This window comes from Bos indicus x Bos taurus, chromosome 19, assembly GCF_003369695.1.
Source record: "Bos indicus x Bos taurus breed Angus x Brahman F1 hybrid chromosome 19, Bos_hybrid_MaternalHap_v2.0, whole genome shotgun sequence".
NCBI lineage: Eukaryota > Metazoa > Chordata > Mammalia > Artiodactyla > Bovidae > Bos > Bos indicus x Bos taurus.
In genome coordinates, this window is record NC_040094.1 from 42,475,915 (window position 1) to 42,497,536 (window position 21,622).

The 21,622-nt window shown below is 40.8% G+C and overlaps 1 pseudogene; it reads right to left on the reverse strand.

Moving 5' to 3' along the window:
• Positions 1–7,278: 7,278 nt before the first annotated feature.
• Positions 7,279–7,852, reverse strand: LOC113878329 (annotated as a pseudogene).
• Positions 7,853–21,622: the final 13,770 nt, after the last annotated feature.

Below are 21,622 nucleotides of genomic sequence, written 5' to 3' on the forward strand. Positions count from 1 at the left end.
ATTTTGTCTAGACCATCAAAGAAGACACACTGACCTTGAAAACATGTGTTATTCATATAGATGGACAGAAGGGGGATTTAAAAGAAGGAGCTATATTTGAGATTGGGCATAACCCTGGTTTGTGATGCTGAAAGGGGTATGTCTGGAAAGTCTATTTTAAGAAGTAATGAGAAAGAAGTTGAGGTTCCTAGAATGTGGGAGAGGTCTTGTGTAGCCTTGAATTCTAGAAAAAAAAAAAAAGGAGTAGATCTATTAAGTCTTTAGGTGGGGAGGTAATAAAATATATACACTATATATGAACTATTTTAATTTTTGATCTGCGTTTAGAAATGCTAAAATGAGGGAGACATTGCTTAAAAGGTTGAACTGGGTCAGGGTGAGAGGTGAGCTCTCAGAATCAGGTGATGGCAATAAACATCATAGAGTTATTGCAAAGAAAGTATCAGCAGATACTTTGACCAAACTGAAAATAGAACTATAAGGAGGGATCTTCATAAGGGTTATAAAAGATATCTCAGTTTAGCCATTTATACACTTTATATGTATATACATTCACATAAATGTCCCAGATGGCACTAGCGGTAAAAAATTTACCTGCCAATGCAGCAGACATAAGACATGTGGGTTCGATCCCTGGGTTGGGAAGATCTCCTAGAGGAAGAAATGGCAACCCCCTCCAGTATTCTTGCCTGGGAAATTCCATGGACAGAGGAACCTGGTGGGCTACAGTCCACGGGGATGCAAAGAGTCAGACACTGAACACACACACACACACACACACACACACTCACACACACTCACACACACACATATATATATGTGTGTGTGTGTGTATATATATGTATATGTGTATATATATATATGTGTGTGTGTGTGTGTGTGTGTATATATATGTGTGTGTGTATGTATATATGTTGGAGAAGGCAATGGCACCCCACTCCAGTACTCTTGCCTGGAGAATCCCATGGACGGAGGAACCTGGTAGGCTGCAGTCCATGGGGTTGCTAAGGGTCGGACTGACTGAACGACTTCACTTTCACTTTCACTCTTTGGAGAAGGAAATGGCAACCCATTCCAGTGTTCTTGCCTGGAGAATCCCAGGGACGGGGGAGCCTGGTGGGCTGCCATCTATGGGGTCGCACAGAGTCGGACATGACTGAAGTGACTTAGCAGTAGTGTATATGTAAGCTTCCTACCTCCTACTGCTGCTGCTTCTAAGTCGCTTCAGTTGTGCCCAACTCTTTGCGACCCCATAGACGGCAGCCCACCGGGCTCCCCTGTCCATGGGATTCTCCAGGCAAGAATACTGGAGTGGGTTGCCATTTCCTTCTCCATCCTACCTCCTAGGGGATATTAGTCTAAACATTTAAAGGATAGACTAACAGAAATGTTAAGTTATGTTAAAAAGCAAAGAAGAAGAAGAGGAACTGAAATCACTTGGAGATATGGAAAAGATGTATGCATCAAAAAATTAAAATGGTTTCGCCAAATTATGTAAAGTTTAAAAATAAAATAAAATTAGAAAAAAAATTAAAATGGAATATTTGGCAAAGTTATGCACTTAATATGCCTACATGCTGCATGCTAAGTTACTTCAGTTATGTCCACTCCTTGTGACCTCATGGACTGTAGGCTGCCAGGCTCCTCTGTCCATAAGGATTCTCCGGGCAAGAACACTGGAGTGGGTTCCCATTTCCTTCTCCAGGGGATCTCACTGGGCCAGGAATCAAACCCAGGTCTCTGGCATGCAGGCAGATCTATAGATACACATATAGACATATATTTCTATATATAGGCATCTATTTATGTACATATTTTGGTCAACATGATGGTAGGTGAAAAGCTTCCTCCGTGCGATTTTAATCTGCATTTCTCTTATAGTAAAGGCTGCTGCTGCTGCTAAATCACGTCAGTCGTGTCTGACTCTGTGCCGACCCCATAGACGGCAGCCTACCGTATAGTAAAGGAGATTAGACAATTCTTCATATGTTAAAGAGCTATTTGTATTTTTCCTTTTCTACAAGGAAAATTGTAGGAAAAATTCCATAATATCTATAATTATGCTTTTGTTTTTTCACTGTGTTTAGCCTTCATACAGTGATTTTTGCAGGAGCTCTTTGTATATTATCAAAATTAGCCTTTTTATATAATGTGAATTTCAAACATTTTTCCTAGTTTGTCTTTCTTCTTTAACTTTGCTTCTGTGTTTTTACCACATAGATGTTTACATCTTAAATTAATTTATTTATTTTAATTGGAGGCTAATTACTTTACAATATTGTGTTGGTTTTTGCCATACATCGATGTGAATCACCCATGGGTGTACATGTGTCTCGCCATCCTGAAACCACCTTCTACCTCCCTCCCAACTCTATCCCTCTGGGTTGTCCCAGAGCACCAGCTCTGGGTGCCCTGCTTCATGCATTGAATTTATACTCAAATTTATTCATCTTTTCTTTTATGGCTCCTGGGGCAAGTGTCACACTTTGAAAAATCTATCCAGTTGTAAATTTGCATAAACATTGTCCCATAGTTTCTTTTGTGAAGTTCAAAGTTTCATGTTTTATATTTTCAAATATTGTTCTTAATTCAGTTCAGTTGCTCAGTCATGTCCGAATCTTTGTGACACCATGGACTGCAGCACGCCAGGCCTCCCTGTCCATCACCAACTCCTGGAGTTTACCCAAACTCATGTTCATTGAGTCAGTGATGCCATCCAACCATCTCATCCTCTGTTGTCCCCTTTTCCCCCTGCCTTCAATCTTTCCCAGCATCAGGGTCTTTTTCAATGAGTCAGTTCTTCACATCAGGTGGCCAAATTATTGGAGTTTCAGCTTCAGCATCAGTCTTTCCAATGAACATTCAGGACTGATTTCCTTTAGGATTGACTGATTTGATCTCCTTGCAGTCCAAGGTACTCTCAAGAGTCTTATCCAGCACTACAATTCAAAAAACATCAATTCTTCGGTGCTCAGCTTTCTTTTCTTTTATTTATTTACTTTTTTTTTTTTACTTTACAATATTGTATTGGTTTTGCCATACATCTCCAATTCTCACATCCATACATGACTACTGGAAAAACCATAGCTTTGACTAGATGGACCTTTGTTGGCAAAGTAATGTCTCTGCTTTTTAATATGCTATCTGAGTTGGTCATAGCTTTTCATTCAAGGAGCAAGTGTCTTTTAATTTCATGGCTGCAATCACCATCTGCAGTAATTTTGGAGCCCAAGAAAATGAAGTCTTTCATGGTTTCCATTGTTTTTCCAGTCTATTTGTCATGAAGTGATGGGACCAGATGCCATGATATTTGTTTTTTGAATGTTGAATCTTAAGCCAGCTTTTACACTCTCCTCTTTTACTTTCATCAAGAGGCTGTTTAGTTCCTCTTTGCTTTCTGCCATAAGGATGGTTTCATCTGCATATCTGAGGTTATTGATATTTCTCCCAGAAATCTTGATTCTAGCTTGTGCTTATATGATGCTTAAGATTGCTTAAGATCTCAGCTTATATGATGTATTCTGCTTATAAGTTAAATAAACAAGGTGACAGTATACAGCCTTGATATAACTCCTTTCCCAATTTGGAGCCAGTCCGTTGTTTCATGTCCAGTTCTAACTGTTGCTTCTTGACCTGCATACAGATTTCTCAGGAGGAAGTTCAGGTTGTCTTGTATTCCCATCTCTTTAAGAATTTTCCACAGTTTGTTGTGATCCACATAGTCAAAGGCTTTGGCATAGTCAATAAAGCAGAAGTAGGTGTTTTTCTGGAACTCTGTTGCTTTTCCTCTGATCCAACAGATGTTGGCAATTTGATCTCTGGTTCCTCTGCCTTCTCTAAATCCTCCTTGAACATCTGGACATTCTTGGTTCACGTTCTGTTGAAGCCTGGCTTGCAGAATTTTGAGCATGACTTTGCTAGTGTGTGAGGTGAGTGGAATTGTGCAGTAGTTTGAACATTCTTTGGCATGGCCTTTCTTTGGGATTGGAATGAAAACTGACCTTTTCCAGTCCTGTGGCCACTGCTGAGTTTTCCAAATTTGCTGACATATTGAGTATAGTACTTTCACAGCATCATCTTTTAGAATTTGAAATACCTCAACTAGTCTATTAGGTATTATACAGATATAGAATATGCAGTTTAAGCATTTTTGAATCTGATATGAACATAGCCCAACACCATTAAGTAATATATTTTCCCCCATGTATTGAAAATATTAATATCATTTTTTGGGGGGGAGGGTTTGGTAATGAGTTTTTTTTTAATATAAATTTATTTACTTTAATTGGAGGTTAATTACTTTACAATATTGTATTGGTTTTATATATTAAATTCTCTTGTGTATTTGTGTCTAGTTTTAGACTTCTTTTTTAAAATTCATTAATGATTTTTCATGCATTAGAATATTAATATATATAATATTAATTTGATCTTAATGGCTACAAGTTCAAGTCTAAAATTGTGGTAATATGCTGCTGCTGCTGCTGCTGCTAAGTCGCTTCAGTTGTGTCCGACTCTGTGCGACCCCACAGATGGCAGCCCACCAGGCTCCCCCATCCCTGGGATTCTCCAGGCAAGAACACTGGAGTGGGTTGCCATTTCCTTCTCCAATGCATGAAAGTGAAAAGGGAAAGTGAAGTCACTCAGTTGTGTCTGACCCTCAGCGACCCCATGGACTGCAGCCTTCCAGGCTCCTCTGTCCATGGGATTTTCCAGGCAAGAGTAGTGGAGTGGGGTGCCATTGCCTTCTCCGGGTAATATGCTAGTTAACTCAAATATCTGTATGTGGCAAAACAGTAAATGTACACTGGGTTCCCTGCCATGAGAAAATAAATTGAACCTGGGTGGACTCTCAGGCTGGCATTTTAAAGAAGACACTATCCAAGTCTGTGGTGACATATTAGTCTTGTTAGACTTGTGCTTCCTGTAAATTCTTGTATATAAATTACATCTGAACAGTTCAGAGGAACCATCTTGTTTTATCCTTGAAAGTCTACTGTTAATTTCTGAGAACTGTCTTCCCACATACTAACCAGACAGGACTATTAAAGGAGCTTGTGGGAATTATGATTTTGCTTTAGCTATTCCTGAAGCAGAGCTTGTTGCAGGAGTTGTGTTACTTTCCTGAAATGATTTATTGCTTACTATTTTCCATCTAGAAGGGCTTGAACAGTGCCAAACAGAGGATTAGCATGGCCAAATGAGACTGAGTGAAGGGTACATTTAGTGGATGCTCTATTCACTTGAAATCCATCCTAAGATAAAGTTGACTGGACCACAGAATAACCACTCCAGCCACACTTTCTGATTCATAATTTTATCTCACGGTTTTTACTTTTACAATATCTTCTGTGTCACTTTTGGATCTTTTAAAACACTATAACTCTCCCTGGTGTCAATTGTTGTACATTAAGTGCCTGTATAGAGCAACCCTAAGAAGTCTCACATGCCACTCCTGGGCTACTTCATCCAAGTCATTGCATAGGATGAGGGGTAGCTGTTCCTTGCTATTATGAGTCCTGGGTGCTGAGCTATTCTGTGCTGCTTTCCCTAAACTCTATCTGAGCCTTTTTAAATAGTCCTTTTATTATCCAGATACAGGGGCCATCTCATTCCCATTGTGACCCAGTTCTTGTTGTAAAAACAGGAAATTATAAGCCTTAGATATTTTAATACTGAAAAAGACAGTGTACACCTCCATTCTTTGATTTAGCACTAACTAATAAAGCATAATGTTAAAGCTATAGTCTGTATCCTTTAATTAGCAGTTATCAAAGAAAAACACATAGGACGATAAAACATTTGTCAATTCTAGCGTATGAAATGCAGAGAAGGCAACGGCACCCCACTCCAGTACTTTTGCCTAGAAAATCCCATGGACGGAGGAGCCTGGTAGGCTGCAGTCCATGGGGTCGCTAGAGTCGGACACGACTGAGCAACTTCACTTTCACTTTTCACTTTCATGCATTGGAGAAGTAAATGGCAACTCACTCCAGTGTTCTTGCCTGGAGAATCCCAGGGACGGGGGAACCTGGTGGGCTGCCGTCTATGGGGTCGCACAGAGTCGGACACGACTAAAGCGACGCAGCAGCAGCAGCAGCAGCAGTGTATGAAATGAGAGGGCTGTCTGCAAAACATTTCAGTGTAAGTTGAAAAAGGTGAATCTGAAAATGTGTATAAGACATTTCTATGGTAAACTAAGAACATAGCTCCCAGTCTACACTGGAGTGAAACCCACATGATGTCTGTCAGCTTCTATCCATTTTGTCTGTTAACATCAAAATGTTTTCTAGAACTAATAATAAACTCTTTGTTATGTTCACTATTTACAAATATAGCACAGGTAATATAAACAAATTTTGAGTTTAAAATGTTTTTAATATACTCCTGATTATGAAACAAAACTTATAGACTCTTAGAGTTGTGTAGAAATAGTACTATTGCATATATTCTGACACATTTTCACAGCTAAGAAGGATCGTGTTTACTTGAGTTTTGGTGATGAGAAAGTTAAGTCTCAAAGACTCATGCAGTCTTAAGGGCCCATGCTCTCTTAAGTAAGACCAAGGAAGGTGATGAAGCCTAAAATGGAAGAATAAAACCAACAAGAAGGTGGAGAAATCTCAGAAGTATGAGAAACTAAAATTATGAAGGGGTTTTAGTCTGGAAGTACTTAAGTTTTGAGCATCTATTTACTAGAAAGTTTTGAATTTTTATGGAAAAATTGCCATGGTCTTTATTAATTTCCAGAAATCTGGATTTAGAAGGTATACTTAGTATTCTGAAAAAGTCTTGTGTTTCGAGAGGAAGACAGGAGAGAAAGAAGGAAGGAAGGAGCAAAGGACAGAGGGAGGAAAGGAAGAAAGGAAAGGAAAGAAGAGGGAGAAAAAAGGACTTGAGGTAGGTTGAGGAGGACTCCTAATGTAAGTAACTGTTCCTGAACATACTCTCCTTCATTTGAAGCAAGATGATCCTTAATGTAAAGTGAGAAAGATATGTACACATACACACATGCACACACACGTTGTATCTTTACCAAATCAGGAGATTTCAGTATTAGGGAAATGGGTGTTTATTAAGAACATATAAAAACAATGTCATATGAGATCATCACAATCTGTATACTTCAGATGAAGACATTACTGGTCTAAGAATAGATGTATTTGAGCCTGAGTTAAAATCATATGACAAATATGTTTTCATCTGTCACTTCCTACAACTGAACACCAACTCTGAAGGCCAAATCAGAAGGAGTTGGCCACTGTGCCCATTCCCCAGTTACTGGCTGGCTCCAACACATTTTATATGATTTCTGAGGACATAGTTAGTATGACAAAAATCATGGGCAGAGATTCGGCAACAGGAAGAAGCACAGCACACGGGGCGGGGGCAGGTGGAGATGACACAGGTGGGGCGATAGCAAGTGGTGTGGCAGGAGACCCGGCCACACACTGGGCGCAGGCAGCAGCTGGAGCCACAGCAAGAGGGGCGGCAGCAGCTGGAGATGCAGGAGCAGGTGGGCTGGCAGCACACAGACTGGCAGCACCGGGGCCTGCAGCAGCTGGAGATGCAGCAGGTAGGCCTGCAGCAGCTGGAACCATAGCTGGACCCACAGCAGGAGGGGCGGCAGCAGCTAGAGATGCAGCGGGGGCGGGGGGGGGGGGGCGGGGGCGACAGCAGATAGGCTGGCAACACTGGGGCCTGCAGCAGCTGGACACACCACAGCTGGGACGGTAGCAGGTGGTCCTGCAGCAGATGGTCTGGCAGCAGCTGGGCGGGCAGCAGGTCTCCTGGCAGAACTTCGGCCACAGCTCTGGTCAGAGCAGACGGAGCCACAGCAGGAGCTGACCATGGTGTCAGAGGGTGGAGATTCTAGATGGGTTTCCAGGAGAGTGAATTTCTCCAGTTAATTGTCAAAATGTTTTCCTTTTTTTTTTTTTTTTTTTTTGTTTACATACATTTAAGTAATTATCAGAATTTACAATTATGGCTGTCTATTTAATGACTTAATCTTACTCGAAACAAAATTTCTTTTCTAGATACAATAAATTCTATCCAATCTGCTTTTCCTCTGATTCACACCCACTGGCATCTTCTAGCCCACACTTGTGTCATTGTCCTCCACAGAGGGCTATCACGTGATATTTGGCATCTGGAATTACATTTCTTCTCTCCTCTCCCCTCCTATGTTTTCACCAGGATGGGATTTTGGAAATCATATTTCTTGTTGTATATTTCTTCCCATGACCAATGCAGAAATCCCATCTGCACAGCATGGCACCTTGCATGGAACATGAGAAAAAGGCCCTGTTCTGTGGGTCATTTTTGAGCAGTGATGATGGAACAGTTCTATGTGTATGACACTGATGACCTCTATGCCACTGGAATGGATTTCCTTGGATGTTTCAAACTTTGGATCGTGTTTGATATTCTAAAACCCCGGCAGATAATTTATGGTTCCTGCTACTACTAGGTCACATTGTTGATTAAGTGGTTACTTTGCTATCTTAAGTGTTTGTGTCATATCTCTCTAGCTTGTCTCTTAGATTCTGTAAGACATAGCCTCATTTTTATTTTTTACCTCATTCCTAATTAAGAATATTTCTTCAGTGGAGCAAAAAAAAAAAAAAAAATGTTGACTAATCAGAGTGTGGCTGTCTTCAGAGCTTACTTCCAAAGCTGGGAAATCTATAGAACAAGTTTTTTTGTATAAATTTGAAATGTGAGTAAACTTTAGTAAATTCAACTTTATTTCTACATATCCTCTATTGGTGATAGCCCAACTTGAGAATGCATTAGAATCCTCTGGATATCTTATTAAAGATGGCTGAGACTACCAGGGCTTCCCTGGTGGCTCAGGTGGTGAAAAAAAAAAAAAATCCTCCTGCAATGTGGGAGACCTGGGTTCAATCCCTGGGTTGGGAAGATCCCCTGGAGAAGGGTATGGTAACCCATTCCAGTATTTTTGCCTGAGGAATCCCAATGGACAGAGGAGCCTGGCAGGCTACAGTCCATGGAGTTGCAAAGGGTAGGACATGACTGAGTGACTAAGTATGCATGAGACTACTCCCAGAATTTCTAATTACAGGGTTAAATTTGAGGTTCTGCATTTCCAACAGCCACCCAGATGATTTTGATGTGGGATTCAAGGATCACACTCTGGGATCTACTGATTTGTTCTGTTCATTTAAGCTTTGAGGAATTGCCTATATCAAGTTCCTGCCTTATGTACCAAGCAGACTTGTTGAGTGGATTATATGAGAGACACATGTTGCCAGTTGTTATTACAAATGTAATGATGTTGCAAATATACTTCAGAGTCACCTCCCAGGAAATTTATGGTTTACTTGGAAGACCATACACACACACACACACACACACACACACACACACACACACAATTGTAATAATTTAGTATAGTAAAGCAACAACAAAGGAGTTCATAGTAGTGTAATTTAACTAAAAAAATTGTGCTGAAGGCAAATTAGCCAACATGACAGTTTGGTAATGACAGAAGTTTATTCATGAATAAATATATCTAGTCAATATTTTTAACTTTATTTTACAATTTATTACATTTTAGGTAAAACATCAAAATGTACAAATCTTAACGTGTTATTTGATGAGTTTTGATAAATGGATACATCCATGTAACCTCCACACCTACCAAGACAGAGCACATTTCTATTACATCAGAAAGTTCCCACAAGTCACTTCATTAAACTTCCCACATCTATAAAGACAATCATTGTTTTAATATTTTTCACCACAGATTAGTTTTGATCTAGAAACTCAAGCAAAAGATACATACTGTAGTCTCTTTTCTGTCTAGCATCTTTAGCTTGGCATATAATCTGTGAGAATTGTTAACATTGATGCATTAAGAGCTGTACTGATGAAGTACCAATGTTGCATTTTAGCTATTACCAATTAATTTCATGGCGGGATGACCAATCGTTCCTATTTGCCCAGGGCTTGGGGGCTTCCAAGCCTTAGGACTTACAATGCTTAAACCAGGAAAGTCTCAGGCAAACACAGACAAGTTGGTCATCTTCTGATGACATTCTTAACTGTCTTCATTCTGTTCTGTGGCAGTGATTTATACCATTCTGTCTTTCAGGTCACTTATCCATTCTTCTGCCTCTGTTATTCTGCTATTGATTTTTCATTTGTTGTTATATTGCTCATCGCTGTTTGTTTGTCCTTTAGTTCTTCTGCTGCTGCTGCTAAGTCGCTTCAGTCATGTCTGACTCTATGTGACCCCATCAATGGCAGCCCACCAGGCTCCTCCGTCCCTGGGATTCTCCAGGCAAGAACGCTGGAGTGTGTTGCCATTTCCTTCTCCAATGCATGAAAGTGAAAAGTGAAAGTGAAGTCGTTCAGTCGTGTCCGGCTCTTTGAGACCCCATGGACTGCAGCCTACCAGGCTCCTCTGCCCATGGGATTTTCCAAGCAAGAGTACTAGATCTTATTAAACATTTCTTACATTTTCTCAATTGTTGCCTCCATTCTTTTTCTGCTATCCTGGATGATCTTCACCATTATAATCCTGAATTCTTTTCAGGAAGATTGCCTGTCTCCACTTCACTTAGTTGTTTTTCTGGGGTTTTATCTTGTTACTTCATCTGGGACATAATCCTCTGCCATTTCATTTTGTCTAACTTTCTGTGACTATGGTTTTCATTATGCAGGCTGCAGGGTTGTAGGTTTTGTTTCTGCTGTCTGCCCTTTGGTGGATGAGGCTGTCTAAGAGGCTTGTGCAAGAGAGGATGGTGGTGGGTAGAGCCAGGTCTTATCCCTCTGGTGGACAGGGCCATGCTCATTAAAAATTTAATCTGTTTGTCTGATCTGTAGGACTGTGTTCCCTCCCTGTTGGTTGTTTGACCCTCCCTGTTGGTTGTTTGACCTTGTTTGTCACTGAAGAGACATTACTTTGCCAACAAAGTCTGTCTAATCAAAGCTATGGTTTTTCCAGTAGTCATGTATGGATGAGAGAGTTGGACTATAAAGAAAGCTGAGCATGGGAGAATTGATGACTTTGAACTGTGGTGTTGGAGAAGACTCTTGAGAGTAACTTAGACTGCAAGGAGATCAAACCAGTCCATCCTAAAGGAAATCAGTCCTGAATATTCATTGGAAGGACTGATGCTGAAGCTGGCCAATAATTTGGCCACCTTGTGGCCAGATGTGAAGAACTGACTCATTGGAAAAGACTCTGATGCTAGGCAAGATTGAAGGCAGGAGGAGAAGGAGACAACAGAGGATGAGATGGTTGAATGGCATCACTGACTCGATGTACATGAATTTGAGCAAGCTTCAGGAGTTGGTGATGGACAGGGAAGCCTGGTGAGTTCATGGGGTTGCAAAGAGTCAGACATGACTGAATGACTGAACTGAACTGAAATACCTTGCCATGTTTTTTCATTAACTTTTATTGGAGCATAGTTGATTTACAATGTTGTTTTAGTTTCTGCTGTACAATAAAGTGAATCAGTTATCCATACTCATACCCACTCTTTTTTTAGATTCTGTTCCCATGTATGTCATTATAGAGTACTGAGTACAGTTCTCTGTGCTATACAATAGGGTCTTATTAGTTATCTATTTTATATGTAGTAGTGTGTGTATGGGCTTCCCTGGTAGCTCAGCTGGTAAAGAATCTGCCTGAAATGCAGGAGATCCCAGTTCAATTCATGAGTCAGGAATTTCCCTCAGAGAAGGGACAAGGAAATCCAGTATTCTTGGGTTTCCCTGGTGGTTCAGATGGCAAAGAATCTGCCTGTCAAGTGGGAGACCTAGGTTCGATCCCTGAGTTGGGAAGATCCCCTGAAGGAGGGCATGGCAACCCACTCCAGTATTATAACCTGGAGAATCCCCATGGACAGAGGAGCCTGGCGGGCTACAGTTCATGGGGTCCCAAAAAGTCAGACACGACTGAGCAACAGGCTAGGTCAATACAGTGTGTGTATGTCAATCCCAATTTCTCAATTTATCCTTCCCCACTTCCCCCTTGGTAACCATAAGTTTGTTTCCTACATCCGTGACTCTATTTCTGTTTTGTAAACAGGCTCATTTGTACCTTTTTCCCCCAGATTCCACATAAAAGCAATTTCATGTGATATTTGCCTTCCTCTGATTTACTTCACTCAGTTGACAATCTCCAGGTCCACCCATGTCAATGCAAATGGCATTATTCACTTGATTCTTGTATGTGGCTAAGTAATATTCCATTATATACCCATATATATGTGTGTGTGTGTGTATATATACATACACATACGTGTATCTATGCTGCTGCTAAGTCACTTCAGTCGTGTCCAACTCTGTGTGACCCCATAGACGGCAGCCCACCAGGCTCCTCTGTCCCTGGGATTCTCCAGGCAAGAACACTGGAGTGGGTTGCCATTTCCTTCTCCAATGTATGAAAGTGAAAAGTGAAAGTGAAGTCGCTCAGTTGTGTCTGACCCTCAGTGACCCCATGGACTGCAGCCTTCCAGGCTCCTCTGTCCATGGGATTTTCCAGGCAAGAGTACTGGAGTGGGATACCATTGCCTTCTCCGACATGTACCTATATATATCTATATATCTATATATACCTTTTGGCGAAAGTTGCTCAGCCATGTCTGACTCTTTGTGACCCATGGACTATATAGTCCATGAAATTCTCCAAGCCAGAATACTGGAGTGGGTAGACTGTCCCTTCTCCAGGAGCTCTTCCTGACCCAGGAATCAAATTGGTGTTTCCTGCATTGCAGACAGACTCTTTGTGGTAATATATATAATATTAAATATTATATGCCACATTATCTTTATCCATTCTTCCATCAATGGACAGTTAGGTTGCTTCCATGTACGGACTACTGTAAATAGTGCTGCAATGAACAGTGGGGCACATGCATCTTTTTGAATTATGATTTTCTCTAGACAGCATATTCAAAAGCAGAGACATTACTTTGCCAACAAAAGTTCGTCTAGTCAAGGCTATGGTTTTTCCTGTGGTCATGTATGGATGTGAGAGTTGGACTATGAAGAAGGCTGAGTGCCAAAGAATTGATGCTTTTGAATTGTGGTGTTGGAGAAGACTCGAGAGTCCAAGGGACTGCAAGGAGATCCAACCAGTCCATTCTGAAGGAGATCAACCATGGGATTTCTTTGGAGGGGATGATGCTAAAGCTGAAACTCCAGTACTTTTGCCACCTCATGCGAAGAGTTGACTCATTGGAAAAGACTCTGATGTTGGGAGGGATTGGGGGCAGGAGGAGAAGGGGACGACAGAGGATGAGATGGCTGGATGGCATCACTGACTCAATGGACGTGAGTCTGGGTGAACTCCAGGAGTTGGTGATGGACAGGGAGGCCTGGCGTGCTGCGATTCATGGGGTCGCAAAGAGTCGGACACGACTGAGTGACTGAACTGAACTGAACTGGATATATTGCCAGAAGTGGAATAGCTGGATCACATGGTAGCTCTATTTTTACTTTTTAAAGGAATTTCTATACTGTTCTCCATAGTGGTTGTACCAAATTACATCCCCACTATTGGTGTAGGGAGGTCCCTTGGAATATTTTTATCACAATAAATTTTCTTAGTAAACACTTGATTCATATGTTTTTATTTTATAAACTTGTGTTTGCAAAACTAAAGTATATGATACATTTGAATAATTATATTGTCAGGTAACATGGTGTATGGGGGACAGAGATTTTCACTTGATTTGTTATATGTGAGATGTTAGGGGGAAATGAAACATAAGAGAGTTTTTGATTACTAGGGGAGTGTTTCCTATATATTTCTGGGAGATTAAGAAACCTGTTTTTGAAACAGCTGCAAAAGCAGGGTATGTCATCATTATAAAGAAGTGTGAAGAGAATCATAGCCAAAGACCAGTGGTTCACAAAGCAGGCTGCATAATGGAATCAATTGAAGAGTGATTTAAAAACCATTGCTGCCTGGCTTCTGCCCAGAAAAATTCTGATTTAACTGGTCTGGTGTATGGTATGTGTCAGAATTTTTTAAAGCTTCTCAGGGAATCTTACTGTGCAGACAAGTTTGAGACCCACCTCCTTAAGCTATTTTACACTGGAAGCAGAAGCAGCTAAAATATTAAAAAATAATTGGTACCCTACATATAGTGGAGAAAAATGATCCTGAATTTGAAACATTGAACTTTGAGCAATTTTAAATGGAAAAATGGATAATTCTCTTTACTCTTTCTGATGACTCTAATATCAAAACCAAAAGCTATACGTGGATGAAAAACAGAACATCGGTTAAGAACCATAATGGGAAATTACTACAGATAGCACATTGAATTTTTTTCAATGAAAATCAAAACACCACTGAGGAGAGACATCATTTGTGTTCTCCTTCTTAAAATTTTTACCTATAATCTGTACCCAAGGCCTCCCATTAGAATACATTAATACAGCACAGAGTTTGAAGAGGGTCACCCCACTCATCTTCACTCCCAGTCATCCATGTGGTCCGGAATTTATGCCTCCTTCACCATGTCTGTGGGCTCTGTGCATCTAGAAGTCCCAGGTCTAACAGAAGAAAGTTCCCTCCAGGATCTTTTTTTTTTTTTTTAATTAATTAATTAATTTTTTTACTTTACAATATTGTATTGGTTTTGCCATACATCAACATGCTTCCGCCATGGGTGTACACGTGTTCCCTATCCTGAACCCCCCCTCCCACTTCCCTCCCCATACCATCCCTCCAGCTCATCCCAGTGCACCAGCCCCAAGCATCCTGTATCCTGCATCGAACCTGGACTGGCGATTTGTTTCTTATAAGATATTATACATGTTTTAACGCCATTCTCCCAAATCATCCCCCCCTCCCTCCCCACAGAGTCCAAAAGACTGTTTTATACATCTGTGTCTCTTTTGCTGTCTTGCATACAGGGTTGTTGTTACCATCTTTCTAAATTCCATATATATGCATTAGTATACTGTATTGGTGTTTTTCTTTCTGGCTTACTTCACTCTGTATAATAGGCTCCAGTTTCATCCACCTCATTAGAACTGATTCAAATGTATTCTTTTTGATTGCTGAGTAATACTCCATTGTGTATATGTACCACAGCTTTCTTATCCATTCATCTGCTGATGGACATCCAGGTTGCTTCCATGTCCTGGCTATTATAAGCAGTGCTGCGATGAACATGACTGCTAGTGGTTCACACAGTTCTCACACACTGTTCTCCAAGTATTTGTTCTCAGCCTTAAAAAGCCACCACACCTGGAGGTTTCTGCCCTCAGAGTCAGCCCAAAACTGGTGATAACTGATATCCAACCACCTTGCCTCTTGGAAGGATAGATTTGTGATCATTCACATGCCTCATCCATGGGGTCAGATGAGGATAGCATTCAAATGAAACATCATTTTGGCTTATCTTTTTCTACTACCTTATCATGTACCCATCAGTTTCTTAATGATTTCTCCTGAGAGTACTTCCTTATAAATCCGTTGTGCAAGAATCCCTGTTTTAGGCTCTGCTTTTCGCGTACCCAATATAAGATACACAAATTGGGATTGTTGTTGTTGTTCAGTCACTCTACGTCATGTCTGACTCTTTGTGACACCATGGACTGTAGCATACCAGGCTCTATTGTCTTTCACCATCCCCAAGAGTTTGCTCAGATTCAAGTCCATTGAGTCAGTGATGTTATCTAACCATCATCCTCTGTCACCCCCTTCTCCTCCTGCCTTCAATCCTTCCCAGCATCAGGGCCTTTTCCAGTGAATCAGCTCTTTGCATCAGGTGGCCAGAGTATTGGAGCATCAGCTTCAGCATCAGTCCCGCCAATGAATATTCAGGGTTGATTTCCTTTAGGATTGACTTGTTTGATGTCTTTGCAGTCCAAGGGACTCTTAAGTCTTCTCCAGTATCATGTTTCAAAAGCATCAATTCTTCAGCACTCAGTCTTCTTTATGGTCCAAATTTCACATCCATACATGACTATTAGAAAAACCATAGCTTTGACTATACAGATCTTTGTTGGTAAAGTGATATTTCTGCTTTTTAATATGCTGTCTAGATTTGTCATAGCTTTCCTTCCAAGAAGCAAGCATCTTTTAATTTCATGGCTGCAGTCACTGTCTGCAGTGATTTTAGAGACCAAGAAAATAAAATGTGTCACTGTTTTCAATTTTTCCCCTTCTATTTGCCATGAAGTAATGGGACCAGATGCCATGATCTTAGTTTTTTGAATGTTGAGTTTTAAGCCAGCTTTTTCACTTTCTTCTTTTACCCTCATCAAGAGGCTCTTTAGTTCCTCTTTACTTTCTGCCATTAGAGTGGTATCATCTGTACATTTGAATCTGTTGATATTTCTTCTGGCAGTCTTGATTCCATCTTGTGATTCATCCAGCCTGGCATTTCACATGATGTATTTCGAATAGAAGTTAAATAAGCAGGATGGCAATATACAGCCTTGTTTTACTCTTTTCCCAATTTTGAACCAGTCCCTTGTTCCATGTCTGGTTCTAATTGTTGCTTTGTGACTGGCATACAGGTTTCTCAGAAGACAGGTATTCCAATCTCTCTAACAATTTTCCAGTTTGTTGTAATCCACACAATCAAGGGCTTTAGCATATTCAATGAAACACAAGTAGATGTTTTTATGGTATTCCCTTACTTTCTCCATGATCCAGCAAATCTTGGCAATTTGGTCTCTCGTTCCTCTGCCTCTTCGAAACCCAGCCTATACATCTGGAAGTTCTTGGTTCACATACCCCTGAAGCCTTGAATTTGAGCAGTAGTTTGAACATTCTTTGGCATCACCCTTATTTGGGGTTGCCATGGAAACTGAACTTTTCCAGTCCTGTGGCCACTGCAGAGTTTTCCAAATTTGCTGACGTATTGAGTGCAGCACTTTCACAGAATCATCTTTTAGGATTCGAAATAGCTCAGCTGGAATTCTATCACCTCCACTAGCTTTGTTCATAGTAATGCTCCCTAAGGCCCACTTGACTTCACACTCCAGTATGTCTGGCTCTAGGTGAGTGATCACAACATCATGGTTATTTGAATCATTAAGACTTTTTTGTATAGTTTTTCTGTGTATTCTTGCCACCTCCTCCTGAATCTCTTCTGCTTCTGTGAGGTCGTTACAATTTCTGTCCTTTATTGTGCGCCTCCTTGCATGAAATGTTCCCTTAATATCTCCAACTTTCTTGAATTTCTTTGAATTTCTCTGGCTTTTCCCATTCTGTTATTTTCCCTATTTCTTTGCATTGTTCACCTAAGAGGATCTTTTTGTCTCTCCTTGCTAGTCTCTGGAACTCTGCATTCAGTTGGGTGTATCTTTTCCTCTCTCCCTTGCTCTCACTTCTCTTCTTTCCTCAGCTATTTGTAAAGCCTTCTCAGACAACCAATTTGCCTTGTTGCGTTTCTTTTTCTTTGGGGTGGTTTTGGTCACTGCCTCCTATACAATGTTACAAACTTCTGTCCATAGTGCTTCACTCTGTCTATTAGATCTAATCCCTTGAATCTATTCATCACCTCCACTGTATAATCATAACAGATTTGATTTAGGTCATAACTGAATGGCCTAATTTCCCCTACTTTCTTCAGTTTGAGCCTGAATTTTGCAATAAGGAGCTGATGATCTGAGTCATAGTCAGCCCCAAGTCTTGTTTTTGCTGACTCTGTAGAACTTCTCCATCTTTGGCTGCAAGGAATGTAATCAATCTAATTTCAATATTGATCATCTGGTGATGTCCATGTGTAGAATCCTCTCTTGTGTTATTGGAAGAGGGGGGTTGCTATGACCAGTATGTGCTCTTGATAAAACTCTGTTAACCTTTGCCCTGCTTCATTTTGTACTCCGAGGCCAAATTTGTCTGTTACTCCAGATATCTCTTGTCTTCCTACCCTTGCATTCCAAAACCCTATGATGAAAAGGACTCCTTTTTTTTGGTATCAGTTCTAGGAGGTCTTGTACCTTTCCACCTTCAGCTACTTTGGCATTAGTAGTTGGGGCATAGACTTGGATCACTGTCACATTGAATAGTTTGCCTTGGAAATGAATGGAGATCATGTTGTCGTTTTTTGCATTTCAGACTTTTGGTGACTATGAGGGCTACCCCATTCCTTCTAAGGGATTCTTTGCCCACAGTAGTAGATATAATGGTCATCTGAAGTAAGTTTGTCCAATTCTATCCATTTTAGTTCACTGATGCTGATGTTCACTCTCGCCATCTCCTGCTTAATCAAGTCCAATCTAACTTGATTTATGGACCTAACATTCCAAGTTTCTATGCAATATTGTTCTTTACAGCATCGGACTTTATTTTCACCACCAGACACATCCACAACTGAGTATTGTTTCCACTTTGGCCCAGCCACTTCCTTCTTTCTGGAGCTATTCGTAATTGCCCTCCATTCTTCCCCAGTAGCCTATTATACACCATCTGACATGAGGGGCTCATCTTCCAGTGTCATATCTGTTTCCCTTTTCATACACATCATGGAGTTCTTGTGGCAAGAATACTGAAATGGTTTGCCATTTCCTCCTCCAGTGGACCATATTTTGTCAGAACTCCCCGCTATGACCTATCCATTGTGGGTGGTCCTGCATAGCATGATTCATAGCTTCCTTGAATTATGCTAGCACCTTTGCCAGAACAAGGCTGTGATCCACAAATGGTTGGTACCCCTTTAAATACAGTCTCCTTTACAATGGGAGCTACTAATATGGTGAGCCAAGTTACTTTTCGTGGGTATATTTTATCCCTCAGATATAATGATATGAAAAACCCCATTTTAAAGAATACTTTGGCCACCTTATGTGAAGAGTTGACTCATTGGAAAAACCCCTGATGCTGGGAGGGATTGGGGGCAGGAGGAGAAGGGGACGACAGAGGATGAGATGGTTGGATGGCATCACCGACTCGATGGACATGAGTTTGGGTAAACTCTGGGAGTTGATGATGGACAGGGTGGCCTGGTGTGCTGTGATTCATGGGGTCACAAAGAGTCAGACACGACTGAGCAACTGAACTGAACTGATGCTAAAAATAATCAGGCAAAAGTTGTTAGAAGTAACAGCAAAATGTTCAAACCATTTAGAGGTTCAATTGACAGCAAATTCAAAAGTTGTCTAACAACATAGCAACCATCCATATGGTATTAAAATTTTTGAAGTATACTGAAACTTAGATTTGGAACACTGGTGTCTTAGATAGGGTGCCCTCAGAAGTAGATCCAAAGCCAGGAATTTGAGAGCAACTAATTTATTTGGGAGATGACCCTAAGAAGCACTTTAGGGAATTTGGAAAGTGATTCAGGGAAAGGACAGAAGCCAATATAAAAAGCTTTAAAGAGCAAATTACTCCTGAAGGTATCTGGGGTTCAATCCCAGTAAAGAATTCTAGGAACTAGTATGATATACCCTCATTCAAGGGAAGAGAAGCTAAGTCATTTATCCACCTACTTCTGTCCACTAATCAAGCACTACTTGCTCTGAAACTTTAACTTTCCTATCTCTGACCCTCTCAGATCTTGCTCCTTCATCCAGAGAAAGTCCTCAGGCAGAGAGATCCAAGTGCTTCCCACAAGCAATCATCTTCCCATATTAGAATAAGGAGTGCTGAGGGACTGGAGGTGGAAATCCATAAATCACCTGCTATAGTCTATTCTTTCTGCAGAGAAGAACCATGGAATGATTGACAGGTAAGGATGACAATTCAAGAATGAAAACTGAGACACAATTCTCTTTATTTGCTGGCATGGACAGTTAACATTGATTTAACTTCAAGATTTGGGAAAAGCTCCATATAAGAAAATTTGGTGGGAAACAAATATATAATTGGAATATATTGGTTGACAGATTTCAGAGAAAATTGGTACTTTGTGCTTGTTTAGTAGAGATAGTATCATGATGGAGAGGGGGCAATATATTTGGAGGCCAAATTTAGTATAAGAAAGTGTTAGAACTGAGGTTTGACAGTTGGCCTCTCATGGTTCAGCTAACACTTGGACTCTATTGATCAGGTTGGTTGATGGTGCAGGACAGGGCATTCAGCAGCAAGAAACCCTAAAGTAGACTGGGTAGCAGCAGGTGGTCTTGCAGCATCTGGGGCGGTAGCAGCTAGAGATACAGCATGTGGGCCTGCAGCAGCTGGAGATACAGCAGTGGGGGTGGCAGCAGGTGGGGCATCAGCAGGTGGTCCTGCAGCAGGTGGGGTGGCAGCAGACTGGGTGGCAACAGCTGGACACACTGCAGCTGGGATGGCAACAAGTGGTTGTGAAGCAGGTGGTCTGGCAGCAGCTGGGGTGTCAGCAGATTTACTGGCAGAGACCTTGGCCACAGCTCTGGTCAGAGCAGATGGAACCCCAACAAAAGTTGACCATGGTCTCAGAGGGTAGAGGTTCTGGGACAATTTTCAGAAGAGTATATTTCTTGAATCTGAATGCCTTCTTGCTCCAGGTCCTGTTTTATACTCTGCTGAAGGAGCTCTTTTTTTTGTTACTGTTTATCCTAATAAGTGAGGAATTATTAAATCAGACAATTATATTTTCCAAATTGGATGGGAAACAATTTCCTATTTTTGATGGATTAGCATTTACCTCAGTGACTCTTCCTGCATCATATTTGGTTGTCTTCCTTTGCTACAGGTACTGGTTAAACATTCTAAGCTGAATATGCTGGCCCTCACCTATCTGCTTTTTGCTCCTGAGTTATCTCCTGTCATTCCTTCCTTGCAGGGATCATCTATGTTTACAGATACTGTAGATCCTTCCACAAAGCTTTGTCGTATGAACTTTGACATGGAGTAGTCCAGGTGTCACCTTCCACATCTGTGGATCTTACATGCTCACAACTTTTGTAGCATTCCTTATGGGAAAAAAAAAAAAAAAAGATTTAGTTGTACATTCAGTTCAAAAGGAAATCTCAGAAGATGGAATCTTAAGATGAGCTTCCCTGGTGGCTCAGATAGTAAAGAACCCACCTGCAATGCGGGAGACCTCGGTTTGATCACTGGGTTCAATCCCTAGGTGGGTTGGGAAAATCCCCTGGAGAAGGAAAAGGTTACTCACTCCAGTATTCTTGCCTGGAGAATTCCATGGACAGAGGAGCCTGGCTAACTACAGTTCATGGGGTTACAAAGAGTCAGACATGACTGAGCAACTTGTAGGTAAGATGAGAAGTTAGGGTAAAATTTTTATCAGTGTGGTCAGTTCTAAGCAAAATTGGTTAGTGTATAGATAGGAGAAACCCAGGATACACAAATTGTGTTCTCATCTCATTTCCAAGACTTAAAATGTTGGCAGATTTTTTTGTTTTTGTTTTTAAAGAACAACATATTCAAATATCATATGATATTGCTTATATACGGAATCTTAAAAAAGAGTACAAATGAACTTACTTCAAAACATAGAGTCACAGATGTAGAAAATAAACTTAGGGTCACCAGGGAATAGGGGTGGATAGATTAGGAGATTGGGATTGACATATGCACACTACTATGTATAAAATTGATAGCTAATAACAGTACAGTTCCCTGTACTATATAGCATAGGGAACTCTGCTCATTATTCTGTAATGATATATATGGGAAAAGAATCTTAAAAAGAGTGGATATATGTATACGTATAACTGATTCACTTTG